The sequence below is a fragment of the Canis lupus genome, chromosome 18 (assembly GCF_011100685.1).
Source record: "Canis lupus familiaris isolate Mischka breed German Shepherd chromosome 18, alternate assembly UU_Cfam_GSD_1.0, whole genome shotgun sequence".
Taxonomy (NCBI): domain Eukaryota; kingdom Metazoa; phylum Chordata; class Mammalia; order Carnivora; family Canidae; genus Canis; species Canis lupus.
The window spans coordinates 29,394,004-29,417,362 of NC_049239.1; positions in this window are offsets into that span (position 1 = coordinate 29,394,004).

Consider the following 23,359-nt stretch of genomic DNA (forward strand, 5'->3'; position numbering starts at 1 on the left):
GGGAAGTGGACTGACTGAGTGAGTGAGTGAGTGCCAAGTGCTCTTCCTCAATTGTATCCCCTGTTATCACAGCAGATTGGCATAAGGTTGATCTCTGGCCAGTGGGGAATGTGAAAGTAATTTCAACAGAGCAGATTCAACAGATATAAGACCATGCAGGGTCTTATTTATTGTTCATTTCAATCCCAACTTGTGACCTTAAGATTCTTCCATAGGATAGCCAGAAATAATTATAATGATTTTGTAATGCTTCATTACTAATTAAAACGAGAATTCTTTCATTTCTTCTTAAAATAAGAATTCATGAAATTAATTGACCATAAATATAAACACTGTTTCAACAAATCACAGAACTCTAGGAGGTTCCCATTGGCTGACCCAGGATAGAAGTGGGTGAGCAGTCAATGGGGTGGGGAGGATGAATGGTGAATGGCAACTCAAGTTCAAGAAGCAAACAGCAAAGATAATATGCCTGCAGAAACCTTGCCAACTGCATTCCCAAACCACTTTATTAAGTAGCTGATGTCATTTTGAAATAATTTTAGATTATGACAGTCAAAGAAAAAGTAGCAGAAAAATTAAAAGGGTGTCTAAGGGGTGCCTCCATGGCTCAGTTGGTGAGCATCCGACTATTGATCTCAGTTCAGGTCTTGATCTCAGGGTCATGACTTCAAGCCCCACATTGGCCTCCATGCTAGATGTGGAGCCTTCTTTTTTTAAAAAAAAAAGTATGTATGAAATATGGGTCAAAATATATATGTAATTTTTAAATTTTAGAATAATGGATGATTCCATTTTCCAAACCCACATATAAGTAGCTTTGGAAACTAATATGTAAAAAGGGGAGCAGGGAAATTAGCATGATAGATGCCACAACACAGGCATTTTTATTTGTCAGAAATTTGTGGCTGCAATTGATAGAAAGCTCAAAAACTATTAGGGAAAAAAAAGAAATGAGAAATGTGTTGCCTCACACAATTCAAAACTTTTTCGTTGATCCACAAGCTTTGGAAAAATTAAATGCTTTGACCAGGATAAGTGGAATATGAGTTAAGATTATGTGCCTACCGTGGAAGAAGGAAGTAGGGTCAAGGCCTTTTGGATCACTGTATTGCAGTAAGAAAAGATGTGATTTTCCTGAAGGAAAATCAAGATGCTGTCACCCAGGTAGAAGGAGAGAGATAGCAGGCCAAGAAAAACAGCTGATGTTAAGACCAGTAATTAAATAATGCTAATTGAATGAGTGGCCATGTTATGAATGGAGTAAAAAGAACAAGTGTGTGAACAAATTTAAAGGATTGAGATAAAATTAACATTCTGCAGTGCATTAGGAGTGGACTGCAGTGTCCCCTATATTTTTATCTTTTGGGTAGGATTTTCTTTCTTCCATCGAGGTACATGCCACGTGACATTAGAGCTAGCAATGTACAGTGATTTCTGATGTTTTTATATATGAAGGCGTCCCATTCCCTGTGAACCACTACTGCTTAGGGCTGGAACTTTGAAAATCCAATGTCTCTAAATCCAACCAGGGCATCTTTTGTTTGTGTGTTTTGGTTTTATTGTCTTTTTCTCCTTTTCTTTCTCCCTGAAAAGGAGATCCTAACCCGTATACTGTGTGTGTGTGTGTGTGTGTGTGTGTGTGTGTGGAGTAGGGCTTAGGGGAAAGAGAATGGACAAGGACCTAAGTCTTTGTCAAGAGCACACAACACTGATCTGATGTTCTGTGTGGACCCTGGATGATTAGGTGAACAGCAAATCATTCAGGTCAGACTAAGCTGGGTGGTCGTTTGTCACTACACCTCAGGATAACTAGTTAGCACTTCACCTGGCACCTGGCAGTGATCAAAGCAAAGATAGCTTCTGTTCCATTTCAGACCACTCAATGATCAATCAATCTTAGATTTCTGGATTATCAACTCAGCAAACTTTTTTCTGGCCTTTTCTCTGATACTTTATTATAGGAAAGAAAATAAGGTAAATAGCACTTCCTGTTTAATGTTTTGAGGAACCATGTAATTCAGTTCAACTTTCTCTTCATTAGAAACGCTATTTTAAAAATAAAAGCACCTATTCAACTGAAGAAATGCTAATTTCTGAAGAAGCAACATTTTAGCTAGAACTTGCTTCCAAAAGACCTAAGCTGTTCCTAATTTTTCCATGCTATTTTGATCTAGAAATTGAGCTAGAAATTCCATAAGGTGTGATCTGAACCTTACTCTGACAAAACTCAGGTTTCTTTAGCAACACAAAGCATTTGCATACTTGAGAGAAAATGTTAATTTTAAGACAACAATGCAAAGAACAAAGGAGTAGAGTGTTTCAATGCTTCCAGTGTTCGAGTAAAAACAGAACGATTTAAAAAATAATAGCCACATCTCAGATCTAAATTATACTCCTTTATTCTGTCAATAATTGTGACAGCCTCAAAAGTAATTACTGATGAAAGACTTTGTCACCTTTCTGTTAAAATTCACTTAATGACATGCATCTTGGGTTGGATCTGAGTCATAGCTACTTTTTTTTTTTTTTTGAGACTCTACTGTAAATTGTATGGGATGTGGAGGTAAGGTGGTCAGGAAAAATATATTGCTACATATATCTTCTCTATATAATGTAAGAATGGCAGTATCTTACCCTTATTAATTATTATTTCATTTCTAGAATGTTTCCACTTTTTTCTTCTTTATTGTTGTCGATGGTAGATCATGGAATAATCATTTCAGATTTCGTTTTACCTGTGACTTCTAATACAGTGTTACCTGTAATAGATTTTTAAAATCCTTTAATCCTTATCCATTAAACACTATGAAATTAAAGTACAAAAAACTTGTGTTAACCATGCAAGACATTTTTGTGAGGAAAAAAGAAATTCTTCAGTGGTTTTTTTTTTTTTTTTTTTTGCTTGTCCAAGAGAACACAATTCTGATGCATTAGGATATACTTTCTTATCTTCAGCATCTATAGTCCATCCCCAAAGTAGCAATTGATGTGCATGAAAAATAACCATTACCCTATGACTCATTCACACTTTGCCCTTCTAATCAGAAACATCAGAAAAGATGCTAATTCATGTCAAAGTTTGAGACTTAGGTATGCCAGGCTTGGCTGACATATCTTGGCTCCTTGAATAACTGGTCTCTTTGTGGCTACAGTCAGCCCACTCTCCTCATTTTGTACCTTGTTTGTGCAAGCTTTGTTAAATAAACACAGTAAAATCTTATGCAACACATAAAAACTACTGGCATTTAGGGAGCTGTTTAGCTTAAAAAATAATTGGCGTGCACACAAAAGATGACACCAGCCATCTAGATTATATTCTTCATTATCAGGGTAAATACCACGTTTAAGAGGAATAACTGGCACTGATGGCACCAGTTTTATCATTTGTGTGCCTAGATTTCCTCATCTGTAATGGGTATCTTAACAAAACCTAAGGTTGGGGTAGGTATGAGTTATATTCTATGTCATATAAAATCATTATTTATATCTATTCATCTCTTTCCCTCCACTTTATTTTTTTTTCTTTTTTTCCCATTTTTTTTTTCCTTTTTTTTCCCCCTCTACTTTCGAACACTGCCTAGAACATAACTGATGAGGGAGCACAAGGCAAGCTGACAGTTTGCAATCCCCCCTACGCCCAGGTAGGAAATATGTGACATTCCTCAGGCACTCCCCACTGTCCCAAAATTAAGGAAACAAACAAACAAAAGAAACACACACACACACACACACACACACACACACACAATGGCTAACTAATAGAGATCACAGTTGAGCAAGATCTGAGTGTTCCTCAGTTTATAAATGTCTTAGTGATTTACAAGAAGACTCATTATTAATAACCTAACTTCCAGAGTCCCATAAACTCAGTTTCCTGGAGCCTTAACATCACCCACCCACCCAGAGTGATGTGGCAAACAAAGGTAGCAGGGAATGTAAACAAAAGAAAATATCCTTATAACCTGCAGCCCATTGAGGAGCAATAGGTAGAGTAGAATATTCCTCCTAATGTTGATGCTTTTCTAGATGGAAGAGCAACCTTAACAGGACAATGGCAAGGCCACTAGAATCTTGTAGGCACTCTTTAGCATGCAAAAATTCTTTTGAAAACTTCCCTTTTTCCTTACCCCCAACTCCCAAGCATATAATCAGTCACCCCTCACTCTTGTAATATAGCTCTTCCTGCCCACTGGTCCTGTCCCTGCACTTTAATAAAAACACCTTTTTGCACCAAAGACATCTAAGAATTCTTTCCTGGCCATTGGCTCAGGACTTCACTTATATTTCAAAAATACATCAATAATTTCTTTATAAATGTCTTTTATTTATCCAAAACTACGCACTTACGGTTTTAAATTTGCTTATTGGTGATTATTATTAGGAATGTTTCCACCACTGGACTTTAAAGCCATTTGGATATACTTCACTGGATCACAGTTAACTTTATATCACTGCTCCTTTACTAAGTACAAACACTGAAGGTATGAGATGAATGAATGATGACTCAAGCTGCTAGATTCAGATCTGGACTGAGACAGGCTTAGTCAGAAGTAATCAGAAACTGAATGATGAAGTAGAGGGTGAAAAACTGGCAGCCTTAGGTGATCTTCCACTGGATATTAATTTACATCAAAATTGCCTGATGTTTAGTGTCTTGATAACCCATGTTTCATATATTTTGGGGAGATTTTTTTGCTTTAGGTCAGATGGTAAATTCTTTGTTATTTTGTCTTGAGTGAAGGGATCCTTATTTCTTAAGAGAAAGTTTGTCATATCTTATTAAACGAGATTTATTCTGAAATATGTCACTAAGGTATAATGTTGGGCACAGAATCAGTTTGTTGAATTGAGTCAATTTGTCCAATTATTTATCTCAGTAAAAAGGAGGATAGATTTTTTTAAAGATTTATACATATATATAAATAAAAATATGTATGTATGTATGTATTTATTTATTTATTTATTTATTTTAGAGAGAGTTCATGTGAACAGGGGAGAGGGGCGGATGGGGATGGACACAGAGAGAGAGAAAGAGAGAGAGAGAGAGAGAAAGACAGAATATCCTCCAGCAGACTCCCTATTGAGTGGAGGAACCCAGTTGGGCTCCATCCCAGGATCCTGAGATTGTAATCTGAGCTGAAATCAAGAGTCACATGCTTAACCAACTAAGCCACCCAGGGCCCCCAAGGAGGACAGATTTTTATTGAACCTACGCAAATTCTCATATTGCCATGAAAATGTAAGAAGATTCCACAAAGCATTTCTCTCTCAATTCTGAGGAATTTTTGAAAACTGTCTTTTCAACAGGCATTTTGACTATCCTTTTTTGGTGATGACAGAAATTCTAACCTACAGTTTACAGCACATCTTTTGGCAAACATCAATAGGAAGCAGAACCCTGTTTGGTTTGTTATTAAATGATTTAGAGTAAGTATGAATATTAGAAGAGAGGATAAATTCTCTATTGGGATTCAGTACATAGTATATCAGGAGTTTGATCAGTGTTTCTCCTGAGGGTAAAAAAAAAAATATGGACAGTGAAGAAATTGAAAAATCTCTGGGAAACTAAACAGTATATATTCTGAAATCCTGTTGTAATAATATCTTATCTAGGTAGTGTTTCCTTAGGAAGGGCTGCCTATTTCTTCTACTTTGATGATTACTCCCTCATAGATTTTATAGTAGTATCAAGATAATTATGAATCTGGGACACAGTGAACAACCTTCATTGTTCCTATCATCTCTTTTTTTTTACAAGGTAAAGTAGCAAATATTTGTGTTTGTCTAGAAGACTTATGGGAGCTTTCCTGAATATATTAGTTTTTTTTCTGAATTTGGGATCTGATATTGGAGGCAAACCAAAAAAATAAAATCAATTTATGACTCAAGATAGGACCATGGATGTGGAGAAACAATATCTGATTATCTGTTTAATAAAACTGATAAAATGTTTAAAATGAACATAAAAGATAAAAACAGTTTTGTAAGAAACTTTATCTCTCTCACGAGTGAGGATTTTTTTTGTTTTAATTAATTACATAATAAAATCAATTCTATACAGAAAGGATTCTTCTGATAAGATGTGGAATCTCTGCTATGTGGGAAATTTATACAGAAGATAAAGAATGATATTACCTCTTAAGAGTTTCTAAGACTTAATTATCAATTTGATAGAGAAAGAACCAATTTTTTGTTTTGCACGGATATATATCTGACAGCCAAGTTTTCATGAATCTTCCTCACCTCCTTAAATTATCTGGAGAATAAGCCCATCTAAACTGACTTAACTTTGCCAAAATTTAAAGCTATTCATAGCTTCCTTTCAGTCTCAGGTATGATAAACCAAGGCAAGTAAAATTAATTTCCCTCATACTTTCTTCTACTTGTTATACACACTAATGTTTTCTTCTTTACTATATATATACTTTTTTTTTTTCTTATTTGGGATCAAATTTATACTTCAAGGAAAAACTACTTACTATTTTTTTTCTTTGAAAACTTAAACTTCAATTTTATATAACACACTGGTTTTCTCAAACATTGCTCATAGTATAGTCTCAATAATCCATAGTAGTTGTAACTTTTAACCAAGACTATCTTGTTTTGAACAAAGAAAACTAGGAGATTGTATTAAGACTTATCTGTTATATACAAGCACAATTTCAGCAAATAATCACAGCTTATAAATACACACAACACAAGCCTAACCTCATGATCACTTTTCCATTTATGAAAGTGGCAAAAATGAACAAGTTCATTAACATAACCCAAATGTATAGTGACTCCATGACACATGCAGATAAGAAGCAAACAATATAAAATTAAAATTGTGCCCTGCAATGAGTGGTTCACTATTCAGTCTCACTTGCAAATTATCTACAAATTCAAAGATTGTCCATTAATTCATTTCAATATTAGTTGAAGGATTTTAGTTATCTAAAGATCTATGAAGTTTTGTGCAGTATGATGTACTGTAAACCATATTTATACTTTACATAAAAAGCTTGTCAGAATTATGATTCAATTTAATTAAATCAATATCTACATTTTTATTATCTCAAACATTATATAAGTTTAAACCAGTATGAGAAGTTTGAAATTTCAGATTAATTTATCTCTGTGAAAAAACAAATCCAAATTTTATTAAATAAATAAAAATCTTTTAAATCTCATGAAAATATTTAAACTGTAATCTGTAAAGCGTTTGTATTTTACTTCATGTTGAAACTCAACTAATACACACATAGCTATCATTTATTTTTTAAATATAGAATTATAGTAGTATAATTTGCAAAATTCACCTCAACTATATGCTTTGAATTCCTTAAAAGTTTTTAACATAACAATGTCTATAATAAAGATTTCTCTTAGTGCTTTTAAAGTATTATAGATTCAATTTATTTTCTGTGAAGTTTAGAAATATCTTAATTTTTATATGTGCTTATTTATACGTATAAAACAATCAGAAGATAATTTAATTTAAGAAATGATAAACTCTAATTTGTATCCTCTGGAATTAGAGAAATATTTCGTACCCAAAATGAAAAGTAAAAACTTACCTTAATTACAAAGCCAGAGACACACAGGCAAATTATACCTTCAGTCCTACAATCTAAATCATAAGTCAAAAGCAAACATAAAAATCTGTTAAGATTTCAATGAGCTGTTCTCCTTCTTAATAGATATCTAATTCTTAATTGAGATAAACTCACAAGTAGGCCAAGTTAAAAAATACTTAAAAAAACAGCAAATAGAATAACAAATCATGTATTATTTCTTCTCTCAATCAACAAAGAATAGGTTTTTATAATCTATTTGATAGAGTTTATCATAAAATTTAGACCATAACCAAATACCCACTTTTTATTACAACCAAAGTAGAATAACTCATCTGTGCACAAACTAGGAATAAAAACAAAATCATAAAATCAGTAGAAAGTTAAGAAAATTAAAGAGAGTCACAAATGTCAGTTCCAAATTCATTTGGGATTCACTTACTGAAACCAAGGAAAGATGGAGATGGTCTGGACTTAAGTATTCTATGGGGGTGAATTTCTGGTTTATCCCCACTTACTTGGCTCCATCAGGGGTGCCAATTTGACATCTCAGTGGATAATCTCCATTTTTTTCTTTCTTTTTTTGCTATTCACATAAACTTTTTATTTCTCTGTGCCACCATAATATCAAGATTTAATATCTGGCTTTTCCTTATTTTGATAACATATTATAAAAAATAATGGGATATAAATAATTGTGAACTATTTTCTGTATATAAGCCATTAAGAAAACAGGAGCAGATGATATCATTATTTAAAGGGGGCATCAAGAGGAATGGAATGAGTAGCACCTATGTACATTCGCTTGATATGTGCTATGTCATTTAATTCATACACTAGTCTAATGAGGTAAGATTTCTATTTACTAATGAGGACCCGGAGACCAAAGTTTCCTTAAACAGAGCTGGTCTATCATTTGTGGCTTACCTAACCCAGGGCCAAAGTATATTTTCTTTTGATTATACTGCTTACCAATCCCTTCATGGGCTTTACTGAAAAAAAAAAAAAAAAAAAAATCTTAAAGTAACAAAGTGAATAGTTATCCTTATTTTAGATTCCCTAAGCACCAATCTTTGGTTTTCACAAAGCCCAAGGTTACTTTTATGCACTCGTTTGAGTTTCAACTTTTGTTCTGACTACATACCACCTGAACTGTTATTTACTCATGGTTTTCTTTATATGAGTTTACTTTTAATTGAAATTTATTTAAATGGGAAGCTTTATATCACATTATAAATGTATTATACCCACTGTGTTGACCAGAAACAGAGCCAAAAAGAGAAGTAAGCATGAAATGATGGGAGTTCATAAGCCCCCTAGATAGTTCTCAGGCATTATCAACTGTGCATCCTGAAGGGTGGGGTGTTAGGGTGGTGGTGGTCATACAGGACCATGAAGTCTGGAAGCTTCTTGGGTGTAGAGGAAGGTCTTGAGCAGGAGTTTTCTGAGAGTTATATCCATGCTTTGATGTTATTATATAATTTACTTTTCCACCATCAGACACAGAGATTCATGGCATTGTAGAGGAGATTCACCCCATTATATAATTTTATCTCATTTTAAACATGAAAAAATTACAGAAACAAGAATCCATATGTTACTAGAACTAAAGCTTTAGAATTCCAAGTGTAAATATCAGGAGAAATTAGTTTCTGGTGTGTACTTTATTTTTGGTTTTCCTGGTATATAACAACTTGAACGGAATGCTGATATACATAAGACCTGGTGTCCGTGTAAATCTAATATCCTAAAATGAAATTTTCAATGCACTATACCCCCAATGCAAATCTGGTCAATGGCTGCTGTTTGTGGCTCTTAGTTTAAACTTATAATTCCATAAAGTAATCTCTATTAATTTGAGGGAATTTGGGCCAATCAGATCAATAAGCTTTTCTTGTAAAATACTTTGAGCTGCACAAAACTCACTATATGCCAAATGTGTGATTAGAGCCCTACTATAAAAAGGCATATGACCGTTCACAAAATTCAGAATTATCTTTTATATACCTTCATGACAATTTAAATCAGCAGTTATTTCTAGCTGCACTTCCTCCGCTTTTCTCTGATAGAGACACAAAATTGGTGGGACAGGAACCTGGGAAGTACAATGGCATCAGTTGAATGACTCTAATGGTGTAGTGAATGGAAACTCATAAGGTCCATTAAATGTAGAATCATCCACTGCAACCATAATACTAGAAATTAGAATGGCAGAGTCAAGAAAAGTCATACAAGCAGCAACTAGAATGTCCTGAAGTGGAGATCCATTGGGAGTGGCAGAATGTTTCTAGTAAAATTTTTTAAGACTTAAAATCACGACTTTCAGACACATTAAAAAATAACTGATGCCATAGATATTATTTAACTCACAAATTAATGAGAGAAGCAGGAAGATATTAAAACTTATCCACATGGCACTTGAAGTGAGGGTATTTATAGTAAATTTTAAAAAGAAATATTAGGATAACATTACTGGTCCCTATACAGTACTGATTAATATCTCACAGAGCAATAAAATACAATCTTGTGGTTATCTGTTTTATTGAACAAAAATAATGGGCATTTCTAGGAGAAATTGGCATTTCTTCTAGATAAGAAAAATCTACAGTTAACATGCAACTTCACTATCTGAGACTTTTAATAAATTAGTAATAAACTAAAGACTTTACCCTTGGTATGCCTCTGGTGGCATTCAGTTCATCCTACCCACTTTTTGGACTTATTTATGTACTTTGGTTGTATTTTCACAAGAGTATAACAACAAAATAGTGACTGTTGGTATAAAGTAAAGCTGTCCTGTCCATTATTCTGACTCAGTCATTGCCCCTCAAGCTCAAAAGAGAGGTTGAGATGATCAAAGATGAAAGAGAAAATATCTTTTTTAATAGAAATCCAAATATTTAAGTGCTTCCTGCCACCAATGGGATAAGTTTGGAAACTCAAAACATATTGATATTAGAACCTATACATGGTGTTGTGAGCAAAGTAAGAAAGAAATCATCATACTGAAAAAAAGTGAACGCTAGATAACCGGAGTCAGAGAATCACCAGCTACAAATACTGGTTGCAGGAAGAGCGCATACCTTGAAATACATGATTGGTAGATTCACCATTACCAAGGGGCTGCCTGGGGACTTGAAACAGTTGCTCAGCAAAAGTGCAGGCGATGACCTTGAGGAAAAAGGAATAGTTCAGGTGATGATCAGAAATGGCATGAACTTGCAGTTCCAATGCTGCTGACCTGAACAACTGTGAGCGAAGGTGAAGAGCACTTGGTGGAATGTTGGGACAGCAAAGAAAAAAGTACTTTGACAAAGTATCTGTCTTGGAAATATCCAAGGGAAGACCAGAAGGAGAAGAGACTTGGGTCTTGTTATTTGAAAGTTGTAAAATTGGCCCATGGACTCCAAGATCAACTAGCAAAGAAAATTTCTGTGCAAAGTAAAAGGTGGTGATAACTATGGGATATTATGATTATAAATAATACCATGCAAGGAGGTGAAGGTAAAAATTCTAAAATCTAAGATTACTAGGTACAAAGACAATTTATATCATTTTTCATCATCTAATCAAGGTAGAATAGATATTTCTCTGTACCACTCAGAATGAAATTAATGTAATTTTCTTTTAAATGGAAAGCCTTGATTATCCTTCTGAAGCTCTTCTGACACACCCATAGTGGGTTAATCTCAATGGATTAAAAGAGGAGAAATATGGAGCTTGGCATGAGACATATTTTTCTGGGTAAAGGGGTTAGTAAAAGAGCAGAGGTTAGACCAATTTTTGAAGAGAGAAAAAAGTCTGAATGCAAGAAATTAGGATAAAAAGACACTTTTTCTAGAAAACGACCTTTCCCCTCATCTGCTTCCTTAAAGCTTAACCTCTTGAATATGTACCCTTGCTCTCTCAGAAAATTGTTACATGGCACACATCTCTATGTGTTCTCCTGCACTGTAATTACATTTCCTTTTCTCAAGCCTTTAATTAAGTTTTATATACTTGCATGTTTTATATAATAGTGTCCTGGAAAATAAAGACATAGGACAAAAAATAAAGTGTCCCTTGACCCATTGTAACTTTTCCGATGGCACCCATCAGAAGAGTTCTTCATCCTGCCGAGGAAACAGTGACCAAGAGTTCCAGAAAAGACCTTGATCCTAAGGAAAACTCGCCTCAAGACTCTGGTTGTAGAGGATGATAAGCAGAACACCAGAAGAAACATGGATAGATAACTCAAAAGGAGACTAAAGTAAAATTTGTTTTTTTTTTTTTTTTTTTTTTTTTTTCCCTACTCTGTACTAGAGAATTGACCATTGTGGGTAATGAGATAAAGTATAGTGGAAGTTTCCACAGAAACGAAGAGGCTGAACATTGGCATGTAGGACCGCAGGCATGCTGCTAGTCAGCAGAATGCCAGATAGAGCCTGAGATCTTTTAAATGTAAGTAAAATATATTTTTTCCACCGAACCGGCCTCCTTGAAAGATGCTTGATGAGGATACAGCCCTGACAGGCTCCACGTAAGCAGTAGAGAAGACACGCTGCCTTCCAGAAAGGAGAACAAAAGAAGCCACCAGAAGCTACCTCCAAGTTCCCACTGCACTCATACTCGTTATGGTAATTTAGGCAAGACTCTCCACTGTTTTGAGCTTTACTCATCTATGAAATGATTAATGTCATTACCCTCTTGGAGTGTTGTGAGGCAAGATAATGATCTGTAATTCTAAAATATCAAGGATAAAAATGTTCTACAAATCAAAAGTACCAATAATATGCATACAATGAAAAGGATTCTTTCCAAATCTTTTGTGAATCTGATTTTCTTCACCTTCCTTAGATGAATTTACCCAGGTTGCTATATCCATCCATTCAATGAACACTATCCTCCTCACTAGCATATAATGTTCTTATCTTTATATTCCCTCTCCTCCCCTGCATGGAGAATATTAGAAATCCATAGTAGAAATGCCATAGTAGAAATGTAATATTTGTTAAATGAATAAATGATTAAAGTAATGACTGAATTATTGAACACCACATTTTTCCTGATCTTTGCTTGGTGCTTAGAACGAGATGAATAAGCAATGTCCTCTGTCCCCGTAGATTTCATCATTTTCTGTCTTGAATATATGAACTTTTAATCATTGCACTCCAACTTTCCAGTTTACCACCAAATGAGATTCTTTCAAGTAAGGAGATGCCCATATACAGAGCAGTTCACGTTTTATGCATATTTAATGAGCCCAGTGAATAGTAATCTGTGTTTATGTCTTGCCACATTGTGGTACCACTTTAAATGGTAAATACAAGACTCGTGTAGCTTATAAGGCTCCCAGTTTTAAATAATTCATGCCTCCAATCATGTGTTCTCCACGAACACATCTTTGTTTCAAATGTGGTCACAAGACAAGAAATCTTAGTAAAAGGAAGTCAGCGTTTTCCTGTTTGGGTTTTCATGATACACAATGCTATACAAATTTTGTGATGGTCCTTCAGTAATTCTCCTATATCTGCTCACAAATGATAGATACACAGCTGCTGGCAAGCTTGCAGAATACTATCCACTCCAGCTAATCCTTGTGTGCAGGTGGTGAGAAGTGAAGGTAAAATAAGGAGCAAGGGGTAAAAGGTCCTTCTTGCCTTCGGATGATGTCTTAAAACTCAATGGGTTTCTAAAGGCCCCTCCTCAGAGAGAAAAAGGGTTACTGTCAAACGGAAGCCTGCATTTTAAAATGGTCTCTCTGTGGCTGGTTAAACTATGATTAATTTTATCTTCTCACATCATTTCTCATATCCTCTCATTTTTCCTTTATCTTATTACACATTTCCACCCACCCAGTGCTGGGTTTTTTTACTGTTGTGTGCTTACCATTTCAAATAAAGACCCGTATTAAAAGGGCAGTGGTTGATTGCTTTGAAATTTTAACTTTGGGGTAAATTTATTTTTATTTTTGTATATAAAAATAAAATACTAACTCTTCCCTATAACGTCAAAAACTAAGTATTCGCCTATCTCCTCTCATTTGTGTAGTGACTTTCTTCACATGTCCAAATTCGATGTAAGGAATTTTGTTGTTTTATCCAGAAATCAGTTTTCCATTTGTTTATTCGTAGTTGTTTCTAATGATCATTATAGACAGATTTCCCCTCAACAAGACAATACATTTATGAAAATATGCCATCCTCTTTTTGTTTTTTCTTCTGGTTTTGTGTTCATTCACTTACCCTTTCATCTAATTTTATTAACTACTGTGTGCTAGGAACAGTACTTGTAACACAATAAATACAAATATGAGTGGAATAACAGGATATCTTCTCTTCCTTTAAGGGTGTAATAGTCTGACATAGAAGTTTCTAACAGTCTCTATAGAGAGCTTTCTGTGTTTTGATAATTATCTGCAAGACATACAAATTTTGGGTGAGTATGCATACGCTCATTTTTTGATAGAAAAAACATTTTCTAAAGAGAGCAATTTTAAGATCTCCATCTGTTAAAAAATAATTTATAGCCATTCTCTGCTCTGTCTTATTCCTGTCCTCTTCAAACTCCTTCTCATTCCCTTCCCTTTTATGAGGACTGTGGTTACCCATCTTACTTAAAATGAGACCTTACATACTTAGTTTCTATTAAAAAAAGAGACTATAGGCCTGAAATGGAGTCACTTGTGCTAATCTCATGTCACCAAACTGAGACTTAAAACCTAATCTAAATTCAGTTTAAATCTCTCCCAGGATCATAATCTCAACCAGTCAGTCTAGGATTATCTGGTCAGTGCTAGAGAGGTAATTGTCCCAGTAGATCTCTCCTGTCCCCCCAAAGAAAGGTGACCTTGCTTGTGATAATCTACTCTTTTCAAATAACTTCCTTAGTCTTCCTCCTGCTGCCCTGAAATTCATCCATTTTCTACCACCCCTTGGAACTCCTTTTTATTTGCTAGATAGGATGCTGCCCAATTTATGATTCATTGAATTAAGCCAATGACACCTTTAATTTATACAGTGGAATTTATTTTTTTTTAATTTTTTAATTTTTTTGCAATTCTTTTGAGAACTTTATTTTAGAGATATTAAAAGTCATTCACAAGACTCACTTCTGGAATGGTGGCATGAGGGCCTCTACAGACCCACTCCCCTAGAAAATAACCATTACTGAAAAAAAAAAATAAAGCAAACAAGTATTTAGGGTCTGTAGAGATTTTCCTAAGTTGTTACAACAAATAAATAATTATTTATTCAAGAAATTCTACTAAATTTCAGTAATAATAATAATGAGAGTCCATGACCCTTGTTCTGTGAACTCTTCCCTCTCTTTTCCATCTCAGCTAGGTGAGAGGAAGCTCCATGACAGCAGGGGTGGCCAAGAAGGCACGCCTTCCACTCCTTCCAGGTTGCAGTCAAGTTCTTTGGTATTTTCCAGAGAGAGGCAAGACACCGGCACTTCTCATCCCAGCCTCTCCTACCCACCATTTGTCATCTGCCCCAGTTCCACATTCTAAAAGTCAAAATCAAAGTAACTATGACAGAATGGTCAGGAGCTCTCTTTCCCTACCCACCTCCCACTCCATTGTCTGAAGTCTCTACAGTGGTTAGCATGCTATTAATCCTATGGCCTTGATTGACCTTACCCCAGTTTGTTTATAGGAGGAAGCCTTCACACCTGGATATGCAAGCTGAACACATTAACCAGTATCTTACTCATAAAGGAGGTGTTATGTTCTGAGAGAAGTGAGCCACTGTCCCTGCCCCAAGCTCCTAAACAATCCCTTAGAGATTTTGCCCAAGGGGAGAGTTAAAAAGATCTTAAAAAGAAAGAGCTCTAAAGATCTTCCCAAAAACATTCATTTTGTTTGAAATGGAGCATGGACAGAGTTTGAGATTAATGATAATCTTGAAAACAATGGAGATTTTGTTGTAAGCAACACAGGGTAGACAGTTTGTTCCTAGAGAGCAAAAGTTTATGGAGCAAATAGTTTATCAGAGATAATCAAGAAAAGAGGCAGCTCAGAAAAGGCTTCTAGGGGCTCAGAATAAAAGAAAAACAACATAAAACCAACTTCAAAAACTATGCTTGCAAAGGGGGCTTCTTGAGTCTGTGGGTAAGGACAGCCTTGCTGACACCTTCATTTTTGATATCCGCCTCCAGAACAATGAGACAATAAATTTCTTTTGCCTTAAGACACCAATTTTGTGTTGATTTGTTATAATAACTCTAGGAAACTAATGTAAGGCAACAAATTAGATAATTCCAATGAAATGGCCAAAGCCATTAAATAATATATAATAAGTAATATGTTTATAATAAGTAAATAACAAGTAGTTGTATAACAAGTAAAAATATTGGGAAAGTGATCAAAAACTACATACACATATATAAAGAAGGACCATATCCAGTTAGTTGGCTTTATGGGTGAATTCTACCAAACATTTAAACAAGAATTAATACCATTTGTTTTTTTCACAAACTCTTATAAGAGAAGGGAACAGTCCTCAAGTCATTTTTAAAGGCCAGTATTATTCTCATGCCAGAACTAAAGATATCACATGAATAGAAAATTATAGACCAGGGCACCTGGGTGGCCCAGTTGTTGAGTATCTGCCTTCCGCTCAGGGCGTGACCCCAGGTCCCAGGATCGAGTCCCACATCGGGGTCCCTGCAGGGAGCCTGCTTCTCCCTCTGCCTGTGTCTCTGCCTCTCTCTGTGTCTCTCATGGATAAATATATAAAAACTTTAAAAAACATTTATACCAGTATTTTTTTTATTATAGATACAAAAATCAACAGAATACAAGCAAACTGTATCCAGCAATATACAGAAGGATTCTATACCATGGTCAAATAGGATTAACTCCAGGAATACTAGATTAGTACAACAAATGATAATTAAGTAATACATTATATCAAGAGGACAAAAGACATATGCCACTTGATAGATAATCTTAGTAGATGAAGAAAAAACATTGACAAAAGTCAACACCCCTTCATGAGAAAAACACTTGACAATCTAGGAATAGAAGGAAATTCCCTCATTCTGATCAAGAGCATCTATTAAAAAACAGAAATAACAGCATCTCTAGTGGTAAAAACTGAAAGCATTCCCCTACAACTAGGATTAGAATAAGGATGTTGACTCTCACATCTATTCAGTGTTGTCCAATGTAGGGCAATTAGTCAAGGGAAAAAAAAAATGAAACCAGATAGGGAAGGAAGAGTGAAACTATACTTATAGATGGCATGATTTATATATAGAAAATTCTAAGGAATCCAACAAAATATGTATTAGAATTAGCACGCATTTCAAATGTAGTATATCCAAAGGATTCCTTTTAATTCCTACTCCCCTGCCCTTCTCACAAGAAAAACAACATCTTTCCCCCCACTCTTCTTTAACATAATTAAGTGCAATGTCCTACCCAGTTGATCTCGATAAGTGTCAGCATTATTCTCCTTTCTTCTTCTTCCTCATCTGACACACGTAATCCACAAACAAATGTTGTACGTTCTACTTTCCAAATATATCCTATTATTTCTCATTATATCTGTTTCCTTCCTTGATACACTAATCGAGATCAATAGGATCTCCTACCTGTACCAATACTATAACCTCCTAACTTGTCTGTAATCTGCTCTGTTGAAACCACCAGAATTATCTCCTTAACATGTAAAGGAGATCATGTTATTCTCTTGCTTAAAAATCACCAATGACTCCCCATTGATTTTCGATATCCATTCTCTTCTTCAGTCTTGCAAAAATCATACATGATCTGGGGTCTTTCTACCTCCTTGACTTCATTATATTATGTCATGTCATATCATTTAACACAATCTATCCTTTTATTATTATTTTGTTTTATTTTCTCCTTTGTTGACTATGTTAGCTTTCTTTTGATTCCTTGATTTGTCATGTGTATTTCTTGTGTTTTTGCATTAGCAGTTTCTCCTGCCTGGGATGCTTTCATTAGGTTTCTTCTGGGGCTAATGCTTAGCACTCAAATATTAGCTTATATATCCTCTCTTTAAAGAGGTCTTCTCTGATCCACTGTATTTAGTTACTATATACTCTCTACCTCGTCATTAATTTGCATTTATGTGCAGCACATTATCACTAGATGATTATTTACTTATTTCTATTCTTTTGGGAGAGACAGAGTGCAAGTGAGAGAACATGGGGGCAGGGAGGCAGAGGGAGAAGCAGACTCCCCTCTGAGCACAGAGTCAGGTGCAGGAGCTCCAACCTGGGACTCCAGGACCATGACCCCACCTGAAGGCAGATGCTCAACCAACTGAGCCACCCAGGTGCCCTGAATTTTTTTTAATTTAATTTAATTCCTCCAGCAGAATATAAAGTCTATGAGAGCAGACACCTTATCTTTGCTCACCATGGTAATGTCTAAGACAGCGTTGGCAACTTTGACGTATGGAATGCGCTCATAAATATTTGTGAATGAATGCAAGAACTAATGAATGATTTTAATTATACAAGATAGTCATATAATTACTAAATTGGAAATTTGGATTCAAGTAAGATGACTGGGGCTTTGTGCCAAAGACACCCGTTATTCAATAACGAAGAAAGTTTCAGAAATCAGGTCTGCAACTGAATTTAAAAGAGATACAATGCTTAGCTCAGAGGAAGGGGTGTTTGAGTACCAAGAGGTGGCTTGTGGGGTGTGTTTTGGAAAATGAGATGACCACGAAGTAGAAAGAGAAAAAAGGTCGTTCTTGACAGAGAGGACATTGTGGACACAAGCTGGAGGTCACACTGGTGGATTATGACAAGTCAGAGATGGGAGTTCAGCTCAGTTACTGCAAAGCCCACAGATGCCCTTCTGAGTTCACTTGCAATAAGAAATCTTCTTGTTTGGAAAGTTCTCTAATAAGTATACAGAGTTTACAGATTCTGGCAATTATCTGTGTGAGAAAACAGTTTCCAGGTGACCCCTGATTTGAAGATCTAAGCAGATTCTGAAGATATTTTTGTCTGTTTCTTTTTTTAGTGCTATTTACAGAGAGGAAACATTGGCAGAAACACTTGATCCTGGTGTGCGTCCAATTTCTTTCTGTTTTGATTGGCTAGGCTTCAGTAAATGATTTTCACATAAACAAAGGGACATTTGAAATAGTGATCTGGAATCCTGTATTTCTTTCTAATGCTGGTGTTGATGAGTCTGGATGCTGAAGTTCACAAAGGCAATGAACACAGGCTATTGACTTAGGACAAAAACATGGTGTGTATTTCAGATTGTGGGTTAGATAACAGTAAAACAGACTCAAAATTTGACTTGGAGAAAGGAAAGGTAATCACATGCTACTTAAAACAAGTTTCTAGGCTGAAAATCTATTAAAAAGTTTCAACATCTACCATAATTTTGACAGGTTATATTTAGTTACTAAGAACTATTTAAACTGAATTTTTTTCACCTTTGATTAATTCTTCCAGCAACTTGGAGAAGATGCAAATGCATATGGGTAAATGTAATTTAGTTCTAACTGTTAGGTTTTATGAAGACCTTGGCAACAGAAATCTGCAGAAGAACTATATCCTTTGAGAAAATGATTTATCAGTTGCAGAGCAACTTGGAAAGAGTAAAGGCTCTTGCTGAAATTTTAGAAATTTAAATACATAATTGTCTGTAGAATGTAATAAGGAATAGCCCTATATGATTGAGAAAGAGACTAACAAAAAAATTTCCCTTCATTCATGATGTGCTTATCTGTGCTTTTAATTCCTGGCTATTCTTACAAAGATATGCAAAGACAGCTACAATGAAATAAGAAAAGCCAAGGTGAAAACACTTAAGAGTTATAAGGCCATTGATTTCCATTATAATAATGTAACATTTTATTCTGACTTTAAAAGGGATGCATGCTCCCTGAGAAATACTGGAAAATACAAGATAAAAAAGGAGATAAAATCATTGATCATTCCAATATCCAGATATTAACATTTTGTTACACTGAAAACTTTTTTACTTGACCGGTAGATAATAGAGGGATAATCATAGTTATCATATAGGTTTAGACAGTTGGCATTAACCTGTCATCCTACAAATACATTTTTTTCTTTTTAATTCATTATTTGTTTGAACACTAGTCTACATTAAATATTATTCAAAATTATAAAAATATTTAAAAAAATTTAGCATATTTGATGAATGACATTCTATAACATATGGCCAAAGTAAGTTACTGAGCAATCATTCCTATTGTTTTGTAGGTTTATCCTTTGTTCCATTATAAACAATGCATGTCCTTTACCTAAGTTGCTATACTTAATGAATTTTCCTGAGAATGGAGTTTTGAGGAGTTTAGCTCTGGCACAGAGGGTAGAAAATATTTTTGTTCTCTCTATGTATTCCCAAAATTATTTCTAGACGTGTAGCACAATTTTGTCTTTCATCAGCAGTGATCCTTTCTGATCACACTATACCCTCTGTTGCAATGAGTTTTAGTCCTAAAAATCTATCTTAGCAGAAAATAGAACTTAGTTACTTCAAATTAAATAATTACATCAGTGTTAATGTAAGACATTTCTATAAAAAATATACTCATTCTTTTATGTCTCTTTCTATTTTTATTGCTGCGTAATAATTTTAGATTTAGGACATTTTTACATATTAAAAATTAACTTTGATCATAATCATTACAAAATTTACAAGTTTTTTAATCTTTTAATGTTCTTTGTAACTACTCTGGGGTTTAAAATATTTATACAATGTGCACTAAGGTATGTCACCCTATTCATCTCTGATTATTTTTCCATAGAATGTCATCCTTTTACATGTGTCTATATTGTTTTTTTGATGTTTTAATATGACTATTTTTAAAGGTTTTATTTATTTGAGAGAGAGAGCGCAAATAAGAGAGAGAGACAGTGACAGCATGAGCAGAAGGAAAGGAGGTGGAAGAAGCAGACTCCCCACTGAGCAGGGAGCCCGACAGAGGGCTCGATTCCAGGACCCTGGGATCATGACCTGAGACAAAGGCTTAATGGACTGAGCCACCCAGGTGCCCCCAAATTACTATTTTTTTACATATGACTTTTAAATTTATTGGATGACATATAGTTTAGTTGGTCTATAATATAAAATAAAGATCTAACCTCAATTTTTGCAGACACTTTTCTAAGAACTATTTTTCAAATAATATTTTTCCATTAGTTTTTCATGCCCCCTTTATAATAAATTTAATTATCATATACCAAAAATATTCCATGACATCTGAAGGTTTCTTCTGGCCAAAAGAGCATAGACATTCCATGGGAATCTCTTCATCCCTCGCTGAATGTGAGGTAGTTGTCGTTAAGTGTGGGCAGTACATGGGACACCGTGAGGGTGTCCAATTATTTGTATCTTGAGTTAGTGGCAAACTGAAAACTTTTTTTTTTTTTAACTGAAAACTCTTTAACTTCTTTAGCAGGTTTCTTGTATAATCTGAATAATCAGAAGCAAATGACTTTTTGGGGGGTAGAAATCTCAATAATGGGACACTTTATTACAGACAATTATGTCTACGGGGGTAGTTTGGGAGAACGAGATAGAGCTATAATGGAGGTTAAAATTGCTTTGCATAATGTAAGACTATCTTCATTTCAGACGTGTAATATCTCTGTAGATTATTGCTTTAGGAAGGTGATGATTCTTTATGAATATGGACTTAAACATCACTGAGTCTGAAAATAATTTTATATCATTAGAAGATGTGCGTGGCCATGTGTCTGAGATGTGTGTGCGCACGTGCATCTTGTGTGTGTGTGTTGTCTGGCAATTAACGGCAGAGGCACTACTCAAAGTTTTAGTTTTTTAAAGTTTTTATTTAAATCCCAGTTAGTTAACATACAGAGTTACATCCGTTTCAGGGATACAATATAGTGATTTCAGCACTTCCACACTTCACCCCGTGCTCATCGTGATTAAATGTACTCCTTAACCCCCACCACCTATTTCACCCATCCCCTCGTTCACCTCCCCTCTGATAACCATCCATATGTTCTCTGTCATTAAGAGTCTATTTCTTGTTTTTTTTTTCTCTCTCTCTGCTTTTTTTTTCCCTTAAATTCCATAGAAGAATGAAATCATATGGTATTTGTCTTTCTCTGATTAACTTCTTTTGCTTAGCATTGTACTCTCCAGCTCCATCTACATTGTTGTAAATGGCATGATTTCATTCTTATTTATGGCTGAACAACATTCTTGTGTGTGTGTGTGTGTGTGTGTACAATCTCTCTCTCTATATATATACACACAACGGGCTGCTTCCATAGTTGGGCTGCTGTAAATAATGCTGCCCTAAACATTAAGGTGCATGCATCCCTTTGAATTAGTGTTTTCAATAAAATACCCAGTAGTGGGTATTTGGGTAAATACCCAGTAGTGTGATTGGTGAATCTTGGGGTAGTTCTATTTTTAATATATTGAGGAACCTCTATACTGTTTTCCCGCAGTGGCCACCCCAGTTTGCATTCCCACCAACAGCATAAGAGGGTTCCCTTTTCTCCGCATCCTTACCAACACCTGTTGTTTCTTGTGTTCTTGATTTTGGCCAACCTGACAGGTCCTAGGTGATATCTCATTGTAGCTTTGATTTGCATATCCCTGGGGGGAGGCAGTATTGAACATCTTTTCACTTGTCTGTTGGCCCTCTGGATGTCTTCTTTGGAGAAATGTCTGTTCACATCCTGTGTCCACTTTTGAATCGGATTATTGGGGGTGTGCATTGAGTTTTATAAGTTCTTTATAGATGTTTGACACTATCCCTTTATCAGATATGTCATTTGTAGATGTCGTCTCCCATTCTGAAGATTGTCTTTTAGTTCTATTGTTTCCTTCACTGCACAGAATTTTCTTATCCTGATGTAGTCTCAATAGTTTATTTTTGGTTTTGTTTCCCTTGCCTCAGGGGACCTCTCTAGAAAAAAATTGCTACAGCTGGTGTCAGAAGTTACTGCCTGTATTCTCTTCCAGGATTTTTATGATTTCAGGACTCACATTTAGGACTTTAGTCCATTTTGAATTTATTTTTGCATACAGTGCGTAAGAAAGTGGTCTGGTTTTATTCTATTGCAGGTTGCTGTCCAGTTTTTCCAAAACCATTTCTTGAAGACTTTCATTGGATAGTCTTCCCCACTTTGTTGAAGATTAACTGACCAATAATTGGGGGCTTATTTTGAGTTTTCTTTTCTTTTCTCTTCATTTATATTATCTATTTTTGTGCCAGTACTGTACTGTTTTGATTGCTACACCTTTATAATATAACTTGAAGTCCAGAATTGTGATGCCTCCAGCATTGCTTTTCTCTTTCCAGATTGATTTGGCTATTCTGGGTCTTTTGTGGTTCCACATACATTTTAGGATTGTTTGTTCTAGTCGTGCGAAAAATGCCATTGGTATTTTGATGGGGACTGCATTAAATGTGTGGATTGCTTTGGGTGGTGTAGACATTAAAAGATATCTGTTCTTCCAAAGCATGATGTATCTTTATGTCCTCTTTAATTTCTTTCATCAGTGTTACATAGTTTTCAGAGGACTGGTCTTTCATCTCTTTGGTGAGGCTTATTTCTAGGTTCTTTGTTTTTGGTATAATTGTAAATGGGATTGATTCCTTAATTTCTCTTTCTGCTGTTTCATTAGCAGTATATAGAAATGCAACGGATTTTTGTACACTGATCTTGTATCCTCTTACTTTACTGACTTCGTGTATCAGTTCTAGCAGTATTTTGGTAGAGTCTTCCAGGTTTTCTATATAGAGTATCATGTCATCAGCAAATAGTGAGAGTCTTACTTCTCCCTTACTGATTTGGATGCC